This window comes from Schistocerca piceifrons, chromosome 1 (assembly GCF_021461385.2).
Source record: "Schistocerca piceifrons isolate TAMUIC-IGC-003096 chromosome 1, iqSchPice1.1, whole genome shotgun sequence".
NCBI classification, from domain to species: Eukaryota; Metazoa; Arthropoda; class Insecta; order Orthoptera; family Acrididae; genus Schistocerca; species Schistocerca piceifrons.
Window position 1 is genome coordinate 1,143,613,048 of NC_060138.1, and position 21,518 is coordinate 1,143,634,565.

The following is a 21,518-nucleotide window of genomic DNA, read 5'->3' on the forward strand; positions in this document are numbered from 1 at the left end:
GCCTATATGACAAATTTCAATCCGGTTTCCGTAAACATCACAGCACAAAACACTGCTCTAATTAAAGTAACTGATGACCTGAAATATGCCATCGACAATCGAAAGGCAACAATATTGACGCTACTGGACTTCAGCAAAGCTTTTGACACTGTTAACTGTGACATATTGCTCAGAAAAATGCAACAGCTTAATTTCTCTGATAGTGCAATGAGATGGTTTGAAAGCTACTTAAAAGACAGACAGCAATGTGTTGTCTGCGTAAATGAAAAATCTTCCTGGAAACATGTTTCCTCGGGAGTGCCACAAGGATCAGTCTTAGGACCACTTTTGTTTTCTTTATATGTCAACGATATTTCGTCGGTTCTGTCCTCCTGTAAATATCATTTCTATGCCGACGACCTCCAGTTCTACCTAAGCGTCAGACCTGAAGATGTAAACACTGCAATCGCTCAGATGAATGATGATCTGTCTTCAGTAGTGACATGGGTGAAAAACCTGGGGCTTAAACTAAATGCAAAAAAGATGCAAGTAATCTTAATAGCCCATCAGAAATTAATAAGTTCAGATTTCCGCGAACGGCTACCTCCTATTCTGCTCGACGGTACTCCAATACCATATCAGAAAACAGTGAAGAACTTGGGTGTAACTTTGGATGAGCATCTCAACTGGGCGGAGAATACAGTCGCAGTGTGCCGAAAGACGTCTGCTTATCTCTATGCTCTCAAAAAGTTTCGGAACATGTTTCCACAGGACTTGAAATGCCAGCTCGTGCAAGCACTCGTTCTACCGAACCTCCACTATTGTGACGTGATTCAACAAGGCATGAGTAGTGAAAACAAAAGACGGCTAGAGCTAACCATGAATGCCTGTGTGCGGTACACCTGCAACATTCGCCGATATGATCATGTTAGTGCTTCATACTCCGAGCTAGGGTGGCTGCGGCCGGACAAATTGCGTGACTACCACACTCTATGTCTACTTCACCGACTCCTCGTCGCGAAAGCACCCCAGTACCTTGCTTCAGAGATTAAAAACCTGTCATGCCATCATAATCGAAACACGAGGTCACTCTTATTTGGTATCCTAACTGTGCCCACTCACAAAACAAAAACTTTTGCAAACCCCTTCTCAGTTGCCGCTGTCCGCCTCTGGAACAAATTGCCCCTTACCTTGTGCAAAATTCAATCTCCTGCTGCTTTCAAGAAGAAGTTGAAGCATTTCCTACTATCATCCTCATAAAGTTCTCCACAAAATTAATGTACAAGGCCAATCCTCTCATCTGTCAAATAGCAAAGCTAGCGTATCCTATCTTGCTCCTGAGATGCCTTCCTCTTCATCTATCTCTATTAGCCATGCAATCTTCTTTTCCTTTATATTTCCTTAATTATGTTTCATCATGTCTCTCTGTTCTTCTCCTCCCTTCACCATGAGTCTCCCTCATACTCCCTGCTGCCAGCACCCCTATATAAAATCTGTCTCTTCAATAATGTCTAATTATAACAGTACTTATGATCTACGAATATAAACTCTATATGTATGTATTTTTCCAGGTGTACCTTTCTAATTGTTTATTTCACTTTTTTACTAAATGTAGTTTAACATGCCTACTAAAACATATGAATGTAAAATAAGTAGAATGCCTGGTTAGATGTAAGAGAGGGCCTCATGGCCCCAATCTTGCCAGGTTAAATAAATCAATAAAAAAAAAAAAATTAAATTTTGAAAACAGTTTCAAGTGTTGTGGTTTTAGCCTTGTGCATGGGCACTTAGGTGTTTGTATGTATTAAATGTTCAGTGAGGCTAATTGTGGGGTACTTATCCTTTTCTTCGTGTACTGGCCATGTTCACACCACGCTATTTCAGCTGCAGTTTTCCTTTTTTATTCCTGATGCCTTGGTCTTAACGTTAGCCCAGTAGCCCCCATTCATCAGTGTGGGGCTAGGGATGGCTCTGAGGACAGCCAACTTTGCTCATGTTTCTCTGGTGCCAGTCAGGACTATCAACAGATGCGGTTTCACTTGGCATGGCCTACACCTAAACAGGACTGGGAAGGGAAGATTGGTATAGCTGATTAATGAAAGTATAGGGGGTGGATCTCGGGCCACACATGGTCAAATACCTGTTGTCATAGGCAGGAAAAGTAGGTCCTTTTTAGGATAAATCCAGACAACAGGTTCCCCTGCCTAAAGAGTATCTCCAGCAGTTTAAAAAAAATACTGAAACAATCACTCACACGACAGATTTTAACACTTCATATATCACGCATACCAGATGTCGCAAAGAAAAACAAACCTTTGGAAAGAGTAATATGGGCATTTCACAAACTTAACAATCCTCCATCAAAACATGCAATCAATAAAAAATAAAATACAACTATCAGAAGTTGAGCTCCAATTTTTGAACTGCACAGTAGTTTGTATTACTGAGCACTGATGTAGAGACACAGAAATCCGACATGTAGTATTATCATTGTATGAAAGGGCAGATTCTTACTGCAGAACTACTTCAAGGGGTGGAGGATCATGCATTTATATCAGAAAAGGAACACAGCTCAAATCAAGACATGACCTCAGTACAGTAAGTGACAGCAAAACACTTTGAAATATTAGCTATTGAATTAACAGCACTTCATATTACCAAGAAATTAATCATTTTGTGTGTGTGTAGATCTCCCAGTGGTAGCGTGGACACTCTTTCCAATAAATTAACAGAAGTTCTAGATAAAGTCTCAAGTACAAAGGTCAACATAATTCTATGTGGTGACATTAACATCAACAGTAATATCATAAATGAATCCAGCAGCACCTTCATAAACATCCTTCAAAGTTTTGGCATGTCCCTATTGGTGAATAGTGCAAAAAGGGTTACTACAATCACTGCATCAGTAACTGACCATGTGGCCACAAATATGGGCAGGGAAAAATGTGAAGTAGCTGTAAGAAATCTTGGACCATCAGATCATCTCCATCAAATAACAACAGTAAAATCAGGCCTTGAATCATTCCCTGAACTGCAAACCTACAAACAACATCTATCAGAAATAAAAATAAAAGATTTTTTAAAAGAACTAAGAAAACAAACCTGGGATTAAGTGTATAAGGAAACCAATGTGAATATGAAATTCTCCACATTGTTTAAATTTAACTTTGAAAAGGCATTTCCAAAAGTATGCATGTCTGTATCAACATCTCACTAAAACAGATGGATAACTGCAGGTATTAAGAAGTCCTCCCAAACACCTAAACACCTCAGTTCCATGAAAAAGATTCGCAATGATCCAGAATTCTTACAACACTTAGCAAACTATGCAAATGAGCATTTTTCAAGTATTGCAGAGCAGTTACAGCAAAAATTCCCCAAAACAAATATGACACCTGTAAGTAATGTTGCACTAAATACAATGATGTTACTTCCAACCACAGAGAATGAAGTCAATAAAACTCTTCAAAAACTAAAAAATAAGAAGTTAGTAGGCTTGGATGGAGTACCAATGTGTGTACTGAAACAATGCATAGGGATTATACAAGGCCCCTTAACAAATATAATAAATGAATCCTTCACATCAAGAACATTTCCAGAGCCAGTTAAAACAGGCAAGAGTTGTACCTTTGCTTAAGGAAGGTAATGCAGAAGACATAGAAAATTACCAGCCCATTTCCCTGCTGTCAACATTCTCAAAAATAATAGAAGCAATTATGAAAGACAGATTAATGAATTACCTGAATAAATACAATCTTTTAAGCGAATCAAAGTTTGGTTTCCAAAGTGGCAAAAATGGAGTAGGCCATAGTAGAATTCACAAAAGTTGTACTTGATGCTCTTGATAAAGATGAGTGTGTCACAGGCAAATTTTTGGATCTTTCTAATGTGTTTGATACAGTTGACCGCAAGATTCTATTAAATAAATTAGAAGCATTCGGGATAAGAGGGGTAGCTAATGACAGGTTTTGATCATACCTAGCAGACAGGGTACATACTTCAGATAGATCTAAACATTTACTAAAACACTTATCAGAACCAAAATACATTAATATAGGGGTTCCTCAAGGTAGCATATTAAGACCAATACTATTCCTGGCATACAGCAATGACTTTCCCAGTAGTGTTACTCATGGTGAAAAATTCTCTTCTCTGATGACAGCAATATTATAGTCACTGAGAAAACAAGAGAACTCATTGCCGAGAAAGCAAATGAAACTCTCAAGGAAGTTTATGATTGGTCAATAAGCAATAAAGTGACATTGAACATGTTGTTGTTGTTGGGGTCTTCAGTCCTGAGACTGGTTTGATGCAGCTCTCCATGGTACCCTATCCTGTGCAAGCTTCTTCATCTCCCAGTACTTACTGCAACCCACATCCTTCTGAATCTGCTTAGTGTATTCATCTCTTGGTCTCCCTCTATGATTTTTACCCTCCACGCTGCCTTCCAATGCTAAATTGGTGATCCCTTAGAACATGTCCTATTAACCGGTCCCTTGTGCCACATACTCCTCTTCTCCCCAATTCTATTCAATACTTCACCATTAGTTATGTGATCTACCCATCTAATCTTCAGCATTCTTCTGTAGCACCACATTTCGAAAAAAAAAATGTTATACAAATAAATAAGTAATAATAATAATAATAATAATAATAATAATAATAACAACAACAATAATGATTATAAAACATTCCACATAACACTTTCACTTTGTTTTTTTCCTGTCTAGGAATACTTACCCCCAAGCTATGCATAACACAATACTGACACCTCTTCTTCTTTCTGAGCTCAACATCTCATTCATTATGGAGGGATGCTGACTCAGTTTTTCAGGATAGCAAATGGGAAGTTGTGATACAGAAAATGGCCCAGAGATCGCTAATGTGTGTGTGTGTGTGTGTGTGTGAGACTGATAGTGAGATATGAGTGAACAGTGTGGCACTACATTATTACATAAGTTATTTGTAAAAAAAGTATTGTATACCAGGAATAAATCTAATGATTGTCTCTAACTGGAAGCCTTTAAATATATGTGTATACGAATTGGCTTATTTTAAATTGGTCAAAACTTGTAAATACTTTGACATGTCCTATATCCTTGTAAAAAGAGATCTACGAATGAATAAAGCTGCTGCTACTACTACTATGCTGTACCTTTCTCTCTACAGTTCACATTTTGCTTTTTAGTTGTGGCTTTTCTTGTAAAACCAAGGTGCGCTACAAGTTTCTTTATGAGTGGTGTGCATTTATGGATATTCTCCAGAGTTATCTCCACTTCTTGAAGTCTTTTTCTTTCTCAGTTAACCACAACACAGTTTTCTTTTTGGGAAAGCAACAGAAATTGCTCAACCTTGTAGGACTCATATGGATAATGTGAACATAATAACAGCTTATTGCAGTTGACTTTTGTCCCACAGTTACTTTCTTCTACCATTGTGTCCAACTGAGCCGTTCCCCTATTGGTCTCTGTGTCAGTGAGATATAACAATCATTATGTATTTAGTTTTTTTTTTTTCCTGATTGGTTGTTGTTTGTTGTTGTGGTCTTCAGTCCTGAGACTGGTTTGATGCAGCTCTCCATGCTACTCTATCCTGTGCAAGCTTCTTCATCTCCCAGTACCTACTGCAATCTACATCCTTCTGAATCTGCTTAGTGTATTCATCTCTTGGTCTCCCTCTACGATTTTTACCCTCCACGCTGCCCTCCAATACTAAATTGGTGATCGCTTGATGCCTCAGAACATGTCCTACCAACCGATCCCGTCTTCTGGTCAAGTTATGCCACAAACTTCTCTTCTCCCCAATCCTATTCAATACTTCCTCATTAGTTATGTGATCTATCCATCTAATCTTCAGCATTCTTCTGTAGCACCACATTTCGAATGCTTCTATTCTCTTCTTGTCCAAACTATTTATCGTCCATGTTTCACTTCCATACATGGCTACACTCCATACAAATGCTTTCAGAAATGACTTCCTGACACTTCAATCTATACTCGATGTTAACAAATTTTTCTTCTTCATAAAAGCTTTCCTTGCCATTGCCAGTCTACATTTTATATCCTCTCTACTTCGACCATCATCAGTTATTTTGCTCCCCAAATAGCAAAACTCCTTTACTACTTTAAGTGTCTCATTTCCTAATCTAATCCCCTCAGCATCACCCGACTTAATTCGACTACATTCCATTACCCTCGTTTTGCTTTTGTTGATGTTCATCTTATATCCTCCTTTCAAGACACTGTCCATTCCATTCAACTGCTCTTCCAAGTCCTTTGCTGTCTCTGACAGAATTACAACGTCATCAGCGAACATCAAAGTTTTTATTTCTTCTCCATGGATTTTAATACCTACTCCGAAATTTTCTTTTGTTTCCTTTACTGCTTGCTCAATATACAGATTGAACAACATCGGGGAGAGGCTACAACCCTGTCTTACTCCCTTCCCAACCACTACTTCCCTTTCATACCCCTCGACTCTTATAACTGCCATCTGGTTTCTGTACAAATTGTAAATAGCCTTTCGCTCCCTGTATTTTACCCCTGCCACCTTTAGAATTTGAAAGAGAGTATTCCAGTCAACATTGTCAAAAGCTTTCTCTATGTCTACAAATGCTAGAAACGTAGGTTTGCCTTTCCTTAATCTTTCTTCTAAGATAAGTCATAAGGTCAGTATTGCCTCACGTGTTCCAGTGTTTCTACGGAATCCAAACTGATCTTCCCCGAGGTTGGCTTCTACTAGTTTTTCCATTCGTCTGTAAAAAATTCGTGTTAGTATTTTGCAGCTGTGACTTATTAAACTGATAGTTCGGTAATTTTCACATCTGTCAACACCTGCTTTCTTTGGGATTGGAATTATTATATTCTTCTTGAAGTCTGAGGGTATTTCGCCTGTTTCATACATCTTGCTCACGAGATGGTAGAGTTTTGTCATGACTGGCTCTCCCAAGGCCGTCAGTAGTTCCAATGGAATGTTGTCTACTCCGGGGGCCTTGTTTCGACTCAGGTCTTTCAGTGCTCTGTCAAACTCTTCATGCAGTATCGTATCTCCCATTTCATCTTCATCTACATCCTCTTCCATTTCCATAATATCGTCCTCAAGCACATCGCCCTTGTATAGACCCTCTTTATACTCCTTCCACCTTTCTGCTTTCCCTTCTTTGCTTAGAACTGGGTTTCCATCTGAGCTCTTGATGTTCATACAAGTCGTTCTCTTATCTCCAAAGGTCTCTTTAAGTTTCCTGTAGGCAGTATCTATCTTACCCCTAGTGAGATAAGCCTGTACATCCTTACATTTGTCCTCTAGCCATCCCTGCTTAGCCATTTTGCACTTCCTTTCTATCTCATTTTTGAGACGTTTGTATTCCTTTTTGCCTGCTTCATTTACTGCATTTTTATATTTTCTCCTTTCATCAATTAAATGTTCCTTCATCATGGAGGAGAGGCGGGAAAGAAAGGGAAGAAGGGAAAATAGGTTCAGTTACTCACAACCCAGGTTATGAAGCAACAGGGAAAGGTTCTGTTTTTTGTGTATCTATCGGCTGTACTGAGCTGAGGTAAGTACTGGCCAGCCCTTCTATCTCTTTCTTAGTATTTGTTTCACATCTTTATATGAGATTTTCCATTAATCATTTAAATTCAATATCTCTTCTGTTACCCAAGGATTTCTACTAGCCCTCATCTTTTTACCTACTTGATCCTCTGCTGCCTTCACTACTTCATCCCTCAGAGCTACCCATTCTTCTTCTACTGTATTTCTTTCCCCCATTCCTGTCAATTGTTCCCTTATGCTCTCCCTGAAACTCTGTACAACCTCTGGTTTAGTCAGTTTATCCAGGTCCCATCTCCTTAAATTCCTACCTTTTTGCAGTTTCTTCAGTTTTAATCTACAGGTCATAACCAATAGATTGTGGTCCGAGTCCACATCTGGAAATGTCTTACAATTTAAAACCTGGTTCCTAAATCTTTGTCTTACCATTATATAATCTATCTGATACCTTTTAGTATCTCCAGGGTTCTTCCATGTATACAACCTTCTTTCATGATTCTTAAACCAAGTGTTAGCTATGATTATGTTGTGCTCTGTGCAAAATTCTACCAGGCGGCTTCCTCTTTCATTTCTTAGCCCCAATCCATATTCACCGACTATGTTTCCTTCTCTCCCTTTTCCTACACTCGAATTCCAGTCACCCATGACTATTAAATTTTCGTCTCCCTTCACTATCTGAATAATTTCTTTTATTTCATCATACATTTCTTCAATTTCTTCGTCATCTGCAGAGCTAGTTGGCATATAATCTTGTACTACTGTAGTAGGTGTGGGCTTCGTATCTATCTTGGCCACAATAATGCGTTCACTGTGCTGTTTGTAGTAGCTTACCCGCATTCCTATTTTCCTATTCATTATTAAACCTACTCCTGCATTACCCTTATTTGATTTTGTGTTTATAACCCTGTAGTCACCTGACCAGAAGTCTTGTTCCTCCTGCCACCGAACTTCACTAATTCCCACTATATCTAACTTCAACCTATCCATTTCCCTTTTTAAATTTTCTAACCTACCTGCCCGATTAAGGGATCTGACATTCCACGCTCTGATCCGTAGAACGCCAGTTTTCTTTCTCCTGATAACGACGTCCTCTTGAGTAGTCCCCGCCTGGAGATCCGAATGGGGGACTATTTTACCTCCGGAATATTTTACCCAAGAGGACGCCATCATCATTTAACCATACAGTAAAGCTGCATGCCCTCGGGAAAAATTACGGCTGTAGTTTCCCCTTGCTTTCAGCCGTTCGCAGTACCAGCACAGCAAGGCTGTTTTGGTTATTGTTGCAAGGCCAGATCAGTCAATCATCCAGACTGCTGCCCTTGCAACTACTGAAAAGGCTGCTGCCCCTCTTCAGGAACCACACGTTTGTCTGGCCTCTCAACAGATACCCCTCCGTTGTGGTTGCACCTACGGTACGGCTATCTGTATCGCTGAGGCACGCAAGCCTCCCCACCAACGGCAAGGTCCATGGTTCATGGGGGGGGGGGGGGGGGGGGGGGGGGCCTGATTGGTTAGTGTTTGCATAAAAACAATGTGGGGTGTCTGGGTATCCCCTGATGCAAAAACTTTCTTTGTTCTTCCTGAACTGGTTGTGATGAATGCTCACTAGGTTTTATTTATTTGTTTCCTTAAGTGTTGGTACTTGAGTGGTCTGTTGTTAATTTTGAATGATCATGCCAGGTCTTGGCTTCTGTTTCCCATGTGATTTCTGGGGAAAGACTATTTATGCATAAAATAGCTGCTATATAGTTCTCTGTTGTAAGTGTTTGCTTCATTGTTGGTGTCCTGTTACTGGCAATATTTTGCTCAGCACGGTTTCATGAAGTGCTGTAGTTGAGTTACATTTCTATTATGTGCAATTACAGTTTCAGTTATGGACTGGTCCTCTTTGATTTTCTTCAAACTTATAGGATTTGAAGCTCAGTAGGTGGACATCAGTATCCTAAAGCAATAAAACCAGATTCTCAAAAATTCTGAAAAAAATCACCTTTGAAGATTAGACAATTTTCAAGCACTGTTAAGAATGAAACATTCGAAGTTTATTAACAGAGTTGGCACTATGCGAGTCCTTGGAACGAAAGTCTTATTGTCCTAACGCTTCTGGTTTGAATATTGCTAGTAGCAACAGCTTTTGTACTTTTATTATTAAATTCATAACATAAGAGAAAGGCAATCACTTACCTACACTGGCAGTATGCACACTTGTGTGCTGTCTACGGTATGGTGCCATGCAATCCTAGTCAGTTTAATCATAGGCAACCGCTTTTAGCATGTTTTGTCCAGACGATAAATGTTGGGATTTGGCTCTAAGCAACCACTTTGCTATGCCAGAATTTTTTAAAAAGCTATCGCCTGAGGCTGCGTCTCTACTGATGTGAGACTGGTTGTGACTTTTTTATGAAAAGTACTTTAACAGCCAGTGCAAAAGATTTTATTCACCTTGTAGAGGGACCAGTGCGTGGTGCACAGACACATGTAATAGGAAACACTAACACTAGTGTCTCTGAGCATTTCTAGTAAGAGTACACACACACACACACACACACACACACACACACACACACACACACATGTGTGTGTGTACTCGTACTGGAAAAAGAGCAAGAGGCCAAGAGCTAGTATTAGCTGTTTCCTATTACAGTGAAACCTCTATATAACGTTTTTCAAGGGACCACAAATTCTGAATACTGTATAGAGGAAAACACTATAAAGAGGAAGGCTTCCAAATAATAATTATAGGGCATTACTGAAGATCGGGATACCACTAATCAGCTTTGACAAATGGTGCCATAGATGACATTTTAAATTTTCACAACACTGTAATACGATATTCATCGAAAATGATCAATGTATCAAATTAGTTTTTTGTAATTAAAACATGTGGCTAGGTAGGTGGATGGCTGAAAGTAAATGGATCATGGACCAGTTTGTACTGTAAAAAGTTATAACATATTCTTAAGATATGACATCATTGTCCAAAGATGACAGGTGGTATCCCGTTCTTCAGTTGACCCAATTATAGAATATGAGCCAGTCCTCAATACTTTGTACTCCAGTGGGTGCCACATTGTCATCCACAGCCACAAAGTCCTCAAAAGTGACAGAACCACTGCCTATTAATTCCTGAAACTCTTGCATATCAAGTCAATGGTTTCAAACGCATAAGTTTCGAATTTCCACAATTGTCAAACCCTTCGATTATCGACGATATGTTTCTCTTAATAGTGTTGTGTGCTGAGGGGGCCAGTTCAAATTGCTTTGCTAGCTCCACACGACTCACACCAGGATATGCCTCCACTTTTTTAATAACAGAAACCTTCTCTTCCAGAGAAATGTTCTTCCACTTTTCACCCATGTCCACTGATGAAACCTTAAATAAAATTATATCGAAGACATACTCTTACTAGACACGCTGTCTGCTGCTCAGCTCATACAATACACTATGAATACAAAGCATCGACTGAAATGGCACCAAAAAGATCACAAGCAGATTGTGCATCACATGTCACATGACCGGGTTCTGCTGCTGACACGAAACACGCTGAGCGCGGGCTTTCCGAGCCGGTGCAAACTGTGATTCACAGAATGGAAAACGATGCGTCTACATCCAGTCACTTAAACGTTGTAAAGAGGTAAATAATTGACCAGGGTTACAAAAATATGAGCGTTACATGGAGGAAATTGTAATATAGAGGAAACGCAGTAAAGAGGAAAATTTAACATTGTTTATATGGGCTTTTAGTCGGGACTGAAGAAAACGGATGTAACATAGGGGAAAACATTATATGGAGGAAAGTTATAAAGAGGTTTCACTGTATGTGTTTGTGTGCCATGCACCAGCCCTTTTTAGGTAGGTGGTTACCTTTCTCTTATTTGATGTATTTTTCTATCTATGAATCTCCATTATTATTGTTTATTAAATTCTGCTTTATTAACAAATGAAAATGTCAGTTAACAACTATTGTATCATTTTTAATACTTCACATTCACAAATCCTTGTATGGAGTACAAGATGTTGCCAAGCAGATATGATTTCAGTTAGTATGGAAGTTAATTTTATTATCTTTTAAATTCAGTGGGTAGGTGGTAAGTGCCACATTAAGGCTGAATGGTGAACAGTGTAAATAATTGCTCCTTCTAGTACAGGTGGTTATAATTGAAGTGCAGCTACTTAAGGAGATACAATTTGGGCTGTAATTATCGTATGGCAGTGAAACTTGGTAGATATGCTAATGCGTTAATGCAGAACAGATTTGCGCTGGAAAAAATTAGTTCCAGTTTCAGCCACCAGGTGCAAATCTGGCACTGTACACTACTTGTATGATGGTGTGATATGCACTCTGTCATTTGACAATCCATAATGTCAGTCTGGCTACCAAGAAGAGAATGGCAGCAATTACAGTGGTGCATTGAGAGAGTATCACAAGTGGCCTTGCCTCAATGGTAACACCGGTTCCCATCTGATCACCAAATTTAAGCACTGTCGGGCTTGGCTATCACTTGTATGGGTCACCTTCAGTGTCTGCTGAGTGCTGTAGGCAAGCGGGGTGCACTCGACCTGTGTGAGGCCAATTGAGGAGCTACTTGATTGAGAAGTAGGAGCACCAGCCATGAAAACTGACAAAGGCTGGGAGAGTGCTGTGCTGACCACATGCCCCTCCATACCCACATCAGGTGATGCCTAAGGGCTGAGGATGACACAGCAGCTGGTCAGTACCATTGGGCCTTCAAGGTCTGTCCAGATGGTATTTGTTTCTGTTGTGAGAGTGTCACTGATGGAAAGGTCTGAGGAGAGATCCAATGTTAAATTGTTTGAAGATGATGATGGTAAAATTCGAAACAATGCAGCAATGTTATGAATCTGCTCATTGGTTTCCGGCACATATCGAAGTTGATGACAACTGGCCGGCAATATTCTGTGAAGTGATGAGGCACATTTGACACTACAAGGTACAGTGAATATACAGAACTGCTGAATTTGTGGTACTGTTAAACCACATGTTGTGCACAAGGAGCCTTTACCCTCACCATACATGACTGTGTGGTGTGGCTCCACAAGCACCATCATCATTGGTCCATTCTTCTTTGAAGAGAATACAACCAGAGGCCCTGTCAGATGTACCATGATGTCTGCATGTCATCAAGACCTCCTTGTACAGCATGTGCTTTGGAAAAGTTCAACTATGTGGAAACCATTGTTTTCATGCATGGTTTACTGAGTTGTTTGACCTCTTCTGCCTGTGTCACGTTCCTAATCCACTACATATAAAAACATTTCTATATGCGTTTATTGCATTCACATTGCTAGATTTGCACCTGGCGGTGAAAATTGGAACCAATTTTGTTCCAGGAGAGATTGGATCCACGTTAATGCCTTGGCATATCTACCAAGTTTCTTTGCCATAATAATTATACTATGGCCCTCCATGAGCAGCCGCACTTTAATTATAACCACCCAGTATTATATTTATGAATGTTACTGTTGTTTTCAAACTATAATGTATCTAATTACATGTTTCTGTTGCAGGAGTGTGTCTTCCAGATAAGAGAAACAAAAACTTCATATCTCAAGAAGCTCAGCATGAAATGTTATAACTCTTGTACAAATTACATAAAAATGGAAAAACAGTATCCTGAACAAGTTTTTGTAAAATACTTATTGTCATTATTAGTTAAAATACACAATATACATTTTATAAAGAGTGCTTCCATTTATGAGCACTGGAGTATGAACAAAAGAACTTGGGTCGTAGATGCAGAGACATTGCAAGGAGGGGGGAGGGGACAAGCGTAGTTGTCGTGGGGGTGCTCCTTTGTGAATGACCACTATTTGGTAGGGGAATTGCAGTTCGCCAGCTGAAGCCTATAGACAAACCTACACCTCACATGCTTGTAATCTACAGCTTGTGAGTCTGCAAATGATCGTTTAAACAGGTTGTGTCAATATACCCGAAAAAGAAAGTCACACAAAGAAAGGCTCAACCAAAACAAAACAATATCGACCTTCCACTCATTCGAACAATCATTCAGCAATCGTGACACTATTGCAGGGATGATGCTCATCTTCAAGAAAGCTAGGAAAGTATTTATGTTTGGTGGAATTGAGGAGATACTTGTAGTCACTAACATCCTACGTTAGTGCAGTTTCAAGAAACAGAAGAGTTGTTGCAAATCATGCACACCTTAACTCATACTGTACATCAGCATTCCTTAAACTGTGTTATGCAGAACACTAGGGTTCTGTGAAGATCACTCAAGTTAACACCCCTACAAAATTAGAAAAAAATGATTAACAACTAACCCTCATTTCTGCTTACTAATTTGGATAGTTGGTACAAATGTGACACTAATCTCTGTCTCCACACTGACATTGTCGATGAGGCACAAAAGCGGCACTGAGAGTGAATAAGCCTGTATTTATCAGAGACCAGACTGGAACCCTGCAGACGGAAAACTTAACAATAAGGGAATGGTTACACACTGTGCAATCAGAGTCATTGTCCAACATCCACAACAGTATTTATTACTCTGTCATCTTGCATCTATACGACGAGCAACATTGTGCTCCTTGCTTCAAACTGCCTATATATGCAACATTTACACAAAGGTCAATGAATTTAATTTAACCCTTCAAGCCAAGCAAGTAAATGTACTTACTGCTCATGAGAGGAAATAATGTTTTCCAGAAAAAGAATTTGTATGCATGTCAACAAGTTTTATTGCTTTCCAACAATACATAGTGTTTTAAAAGAGGAAGGGGTTGACACAGGAGAGGAAGTTATTGAGTACTTGAAAAGTCTGAATGAAGGTTTTAATAAGTATTTTCCAAATGAACAGCAGGTTAAACCAAAATGAATTCTGGACCAAAAATAATTTATTGTCAAAGCGCAACCCTCAATCACCTCAGGAGGATACCAAACTTTTATTAAACTAACATCACGTTCATTGTTGGCAGAAAAATTTAAATTACTGTTGTCAGGAGAATTCTGATGCAGTTTAAAAGATGAATATCCAGAATTGTCACAAATTAGGTGTTGATACTTTACCATTTGCAAATCATGTTTCTCAGCTTAAGGGTTAAAAAAAATAAATCAATACCACAGCAGACTTGGTACTGAAGCACACAAGAAAATTCGTCTTTCATCCATAAAGTATATTTACAAAAATAAACATTAGCACCTATCTCATTAAAATTTAAGTCCTGTTTGATTGTATTATTTTAAATCTTAGTTATGTTAAGAGCTTCTGGCTTGAAATTACTTTTCAAAGCAAATAAATGTTATTTGAAATAATTGACTATTTTGTTGCAAATAAAACACTTACAGAATGTTAGAGTACAAACATATTATAGAAACACAAGAAAAGTGACCATTAAAAAAGGTCCCATTCATTGAAAAGATTAAGGAATGCTACTCTAGGTAAATAAGTAATATTATGTCATATAATAAAAGATAGCAAAGACGAATGATGGTTTAATGGTGCCAATCACAGATTTTTGCAAACAGAGATTGCTACAGCTTCACTACAAAGAAGAATGTAGGGAAACAGAATGAGAAGCTTGTGCATCCATAAGATGATCTATATGGAAGCCTACAGTAATATATGCAGGCAGATGATGGTGAAAGATGTATCAGAAATCCCTAGGAAGTTCCTGTTATATGTGAAACCAAAGAATTGGTCTAAATCTTAGATCCAGTTGCTCAGGAATCTCATTGGTAAGAACTTGGAGCATGCTGCAGGTGAAAAATAGGTCCGCAACTTTTAATTGAAACACCGTAAATGGTTGTCGTCATAAGTTGCATTGAGAAGTATCTATTCTTTATTTCTTGATGGTACCTGGTTTTGGACACCTATGTCCATTTTCAAACCATCCATGCTGTAAGTGTGACAAATACAGCCCATGTACAGAAACTGCACCTTCAGCAATCAAATTGATACATGGTCGACTTAACAGCAGCAAATTACACCACATAGAACAGACATTAAAGAACTCCTATGTAATGTGTTGTTGTTAAGTCTGCCATATACTGCTTTGATTACTGCAGGGGCAGATTCTGTACATGGGCTATTGCCTGTATTTGTCACATTTACAGCACAGATGGTTTGATAATGGACACGGGTGTCTGAAACTAGTCACCATCAAGAAATAAAAAACAGGGACTTCTCAATGCAACTTATGGTGAGGTTACAACCATTTATTTCAGTCTCATTGGTGTTGAAACTTAAGACAACATACAAAAAGGTAAAACAAATTAATTCTGCATTTAAAAAGTATTCATATACAGGGTGGAGCAGAGGAAATGCATATTTTTCACTATCAAATGATCGGGACATAGTTTGATGAAAATAATAAAAAGAAGCATTATGTGATGGATTTTTTAATGCAGTTTTGAAATATATATACTTTAATTAGGTTTGAAAAATAATGTCTTGGAGTTGACGTCCTGCTTGCTGGATACAAATTTGGATCCTCTCCCGAAAGCTATGTATGGCTCTCTCCAACATTTCATTCGGCACAGCTCATTTTCCTGACGAATGGAGTTCTTCAGGTCATCGATTGTGATAGGCTTGTTCATGTAGACTTTTGATTTTAAATATTCCCACAAAAAGAAGTCGCATATCGACAAATCAGGTGAGCGAGGGGGCCAGTAAACATCACTGTATCTCGAAATAACATGTCCTCGGGACATTTGTCGAACCACTTCCATGGATGCTCTCACTGTGTGAGCTGTGACACTGTCCTGCTGAAACCATATTTCTCTCAAGTTCCATTGATGCCTTTTAAGTTCTGGATGAAGAAAGTTGTTTAACATTTTAACGTAGCATGCTGATGTCACAGTAAATGCAGTTCCTTCCTCTTAAAAAAAAAAAAAAAAAAAAAAAAAAAAAAAAAAGGGTCCAACAATCCCCATCTTTGAAATGCACCACACTGTTACTTTTAAACTGTGGAGAGGTCTTTGGTGTAATTTGTGTTGGTTCTCTGGCATCCAATACCGACCACTTTGAACACTGATGTAACCGTCTACATGAAAATGTGCTTCATCACTCATTAAGACAATGGCATCTGCATCTTCCATAAAAATATCGTCCATTATGCGACAAAACTCTCTGCGCTGCACAAAATCCCTTTCACCTAGGAGCTGGACGATCATTATCTTGTGTTAACAGGGTTTAGGTTAGCATCTCACTTTTGTAGATCAGAAATGGAGAAAGGAGGAGTTGCCACATTCATCAGGAACCGTCATAAATTTAAGAACATAGACATTCATAAATTTTGCCTAGAACAGCATATGGAAGCGTGTGCAACAGAATTAGAATTTCACAAAAAATCTTTCATAATATTAAGTGTATATCGAGCACCTGCAGGTAACTTTAATCTGTTTGTCAACCTTGAAGCTGTACTGGCCCATTTAACAATCAAAAACAAAGAAATAGTGGTTGCTGGTGATTTCAATGTAGATTTCCTTAAAGACTCTCCCAATAAGAACTTATTTCAGGTAGTAACACTATCATTCAACTCAATTCCCACTGTAAAGTTCCCCACTAGGATAGCCACTTGCTCACAAACAGCCATTGATAATATCTTTATAGAAAAGTCCAATGAACAAAATTTTATTACAAAACCAATAGTCAATGGCCTCTCAGACCATGACATGCAGTTCCTTCTGTTAAATGTTAATACTGAACAGGATATAAAATCTGTTAAATCTGAGCTCAAGAGGGTAATCAGTAAGCCAAAAATTGATTATTTTAGGACACTCCTCAGAGACATTCACTGGACTGATGTTTACAGTGCTCATGGCATGAATGAAAAATATAACATTTTTGCTAATAAAGTGCTTACCTTATTCGAACACTGCTTTCCCCCAAAACTTACCAAGGTTAGAGCAAAGTCTACAAATAAGCCATGGATTACTCGAGGAATAGGGGTATCTTGTAAAACAAAAAGAAAACTGTATCTGTCAATCCGAAACATTTCTAATGTTGATGCTATAGCACATTATAAGAAATACTGCAAAATATTAAAGACTGTAATACGGATGTCAAAGCAAATATATTACAAGGAAAAGATAGTCATATCAGATAACAAAATAAAGACAATATGGGATATAGTGAAGGAGGAGACCAGTAGAACCAGACATGAAGAGGAAAAAATAGCATTAACAGTAAATGATACATTGGTGACAGATGTGTATAGTGTTGCAGAACTTTTTAACAAACATTTTATAACTGTTTCTGAAAAGATGGGGTTGTCAGGTTCGGTAGATGCTGCTATGGATTACCTTAGACCAGACATTTCAAGTAACTTCCATAATATGAATTTGACCCTCACTACCCCAACAGAAATAATGTCCATCATAAAATCTTTAGAATCAAAAACATCTAGTGGGTATGATGAAATATCAACAAAGTTAATTAAAGAATGTGATTCTGAGCTAAGTAACATATTAAGCTATCTGTGTAACCAGTCGTTTATTAGTGGAATATTTCCTGAATGGCTGAAATATGCTGAAGTTAAGCCACTGTTTAAGAAGGGAGATAAAGAAATAGCATCAAATTTCCGTCCAATTTCACTGTTGCCAGCATTCTCAAAAATTTTCGAAAAAGTAATGTACAGTCGTCTTTATAACCATCTTATCTCAAATAACACACTGTCAAAGTCACAGTTTGGATTTCTAAAAGGTTCTGATATTGAGAAGGCTATCTACACTTACAGTGAAAATGTGCTTAATTCATTAGACAAAAAATTGCAGGCAACTGGTATATTTTGTGATCTGTCAAAGGCATTTAACTGTGTAAATCACAATATCCTTTTAAGTAAACTAGAATATTATAGTATAACAGGAAATGCTGCAAAATGGTTCAAATCTTATATCTCTGGCAGGAAACAAAGGGTATTATTAGGAAAGAGACATGTATCAAGCTATCAGGCATCATCCAACTGGGAACTAATTACATGTGGGGTCCCACAAGGTTCCATTTTGGGGCCGTTACTTTTTCTTGTGTATATCAATGACCTTTCATCAGTAACATTTCCAGATGCCAAGTTTGTTTTGTTTGCCAATGATACAAACATTGCAATAAATAGCAAATCAAGTATAGTCTTAGAAAGATAAGCCAATAAAATATTTGTGGACATTAATCACTGGTTCCTAGCCAATTCTTTGTCACTAAACTTTGAAAAAACACACTACATGCAGTTCAGAACTTGTAAGGGGTGTCCCAAGAGTATATGTCTAACATATGATGACAAGAAGATAGAAGAAGTGGACAGTGTTAAATTCTTGGGATTGCGGCTTGATAATAAATTCAACTGGGAGGAGCACACCACAGAACTGCTGAAGTGTCTTAACAAATCTCTGTTTGCAATGCGAATTTTGTCAGACATAGGGGATATAAAAATGAAAAAGCTGGCATGCTATGCTTACTTTCATTCCATAATGTCATGTGGGATCATTTTTTGGGGTAATTCATCAAGCCAAGCTAAAGTTTGCCAGGCACAAAAACGTGCAGTGAGAGTTATATGTGGTGTGAACTCAAGAACATCCTGCAGAAGCCTGTTTAGGGAACTAGGGATACTAACTACTGCTTCCCAATATATTTATTCCTTAATGAAATTTGTCATTAAAAATATATCACTTTTTCAAACCAACAGCTCAATTCGTGGAATCAATACTAGAAATAAGAATAATCTTCACAAGGATTTAAAGTCACTTAGTCTTGTACAAAAAGGTATGCATTATTCAGGAACACATATTTTCAATAACTTGCCAGCAGCCATAAAAAGCTTAACAACCAATGAAATTCAGTTTAAGAGAAGCCTAAAGGATTTATTGGTGGCCAGCTCCTTCTACTCCATTGATGAATTTCTTAGTAAAACCAACTGATTTGTATATAAGTACAACATAACTTCTGCACAATTTCAGTGCAGTAATGTGTTCATTGAAAATTTGTGTGTGTGTGTGTGTGTGCGCGTGTGTGTGTGTTAGTATAATCTAACTTCTGCTCCATTTCAGTGCAGTAATGTGTTCATTGTAAATAAGTATTACAGTAGTTGTATTACCTTATAAATAAATAAAAAACTTTTTTATTTTAAATTCAGTGCATTAGTATTTGTAAAATGACTCTTAGTGTTCATTAAAAAATGACGATCATTCCACTTGGGACCTGTGGAATGGTACATTAGCTTATTTGTTTTAGTTGTAAATATTTGTCATGTATTGTTGTTTTTCTGACATGTTCCACATCCTGGAGGACCTCCCCACTACGGATCAATTGGAATGAAAGTAAATCTAATCTAATCTACGGGTGAAACTTAAGATCATCATGTAAGATGCGGTGGAGTGAACGACATGACATACCCAGCACGTCGTCTAGCCGAACATTTCGGCCTAGCAAGAACTGCCATTCTCACTCGGTCTGCATTTTCTGGAGTATGAACTGAACGGGGAAGACCAGGTGGTTTCTTTTTCATCACAGATCCAGTACTTCTAAGCACTTCAACCCATTGGAGTACAGTATTTCGATCAGGCACTGCACCTCGATGTCCAACTCTAAAATTTTGACGGAAAAGACGTTGCCCCGTGACTACGGAATCATTGTTTCTGGTATTGCTCGACAACAAACACACGATGCTCTGCACCCCATAGCCATCGAAACTGCATTATATGGGCAGTCTGCCAACATTCATTCGAGGTCAATACACCCTCATCACCACGTACTAGCGGTTCAAAAAACATGTGTTTCCTCTGCTCCACCCTGTATGGGGATAGTACTATATCTACTTTCATTTCCACACACTCACAGATGTAAGACACTGCAATAAGCCTTTCCATTAAACTTTACAACAATTACTACTGCAATATAGAGTGATGCGCTAGGTCCTGATGAAATTCCTATTAGATATTACATTGAATATGCTGTGCAATTAATCCCTTTCCAGCTCATATTTATCAAGAACCTTTTGCATGGAAAATTGTCCCACATGACGGTAAAAGGTCCAGGTTTTTTACAGGAAAGTTACAAGAAAGCATGCACCGATTTATAGACAAATACTGCTTGCATCTGTCTGTCGCAGGATCCTGGATTACATTTGATGCTAAGCTTCAAAATTATACTGTCCCTGGAGGAATATATGCTTTGCTCAAAGAATAGTCGAAGTTCAGGAAAAAAACATTCACATGAAACAACTCACTTTTTTAACACACAGTGTCTTGCAAGTAGTAGATGCAGCTGAACAGATAGTCATTCTTCATACATTGCTGAAAGTCATTTCACTGTGTACCACACCATTAACTGATTTCCGAGATACAATCATACAGACTATCTTCAGAAATAGGTGAAAGCATAATAAAACTACTAAAATCTCAATATAAAGAAATAATTGATCAAATAGGATCGAGCAACATTTTTAGGTTGTTGACAATGTGAGCACAAATAGCATCACTGCATGATTGAAGACAATGGAGAATTACTTAGACAGTATTTGCATTCAGTGTAATGAATGGCATCTCTCTTTAAACTGTCCATAGAAAAGAAAAAGAACCCACCAATATTATGTAACAAGAATAGTGCTCTCTTTGTTCTTCCACTTGTTCTGTTCACATAAGTTGTTCTGAGTCTTGGTACACATGGATTCACGAGAGGCTTATTTCCGTTATTGTTCAGAGGTTTGGGAATAAAGATATATTTGTCTTAGTTGGATCAATTTTGTGTATTATTTGTTTACTACATGATTGGCGACAAGTTTGGAGTGGTTTGGTGTGCAGTCTTGAAGTGCAGATTCATCAGCTCAGTCATAATGGACGCTGTGCTACTGGCCCTGATTGAACAGCTTACTTCGGCAGTTACCCCTTTGTTGGCTTCCATTAACAGACAGGGTACCGTTCCACTGGTCCATCCACCCACTTTTCCTCCGTATGATGATTCAGCCAAGGATTGGGAAGCTTATGAAAAAAGGTTCAGACGCATGTTTTGGCTTTTGGTGTGAC

The 21,518-nt window shown here is 38.3% G+C and overlaps 1 protein-coding gene across 1 annotated transcript in view; it reads left to right on the top strand.

Moving 5' to 3' along the window:
* The window catches only part of LOC124780907 (protein KRTCAP2 homolog), a 38,318-nt gene extending 25,153 nt beyond the window's left edge, over positions 1 to 13,165 (top strand). Inside the window, exon 6 of the mRNA XM_047253814.1 lies at positions 13,055 to 13,165. The gene's annotated coding sequence lies outside the window, so the exon portion shown is untranslated. The remainder of the gene's footprint in view (positions 1 to 13,054) is intronic.
* Positions 13,166 to 21,518: the final 8,353 nt, after the last annotated feature.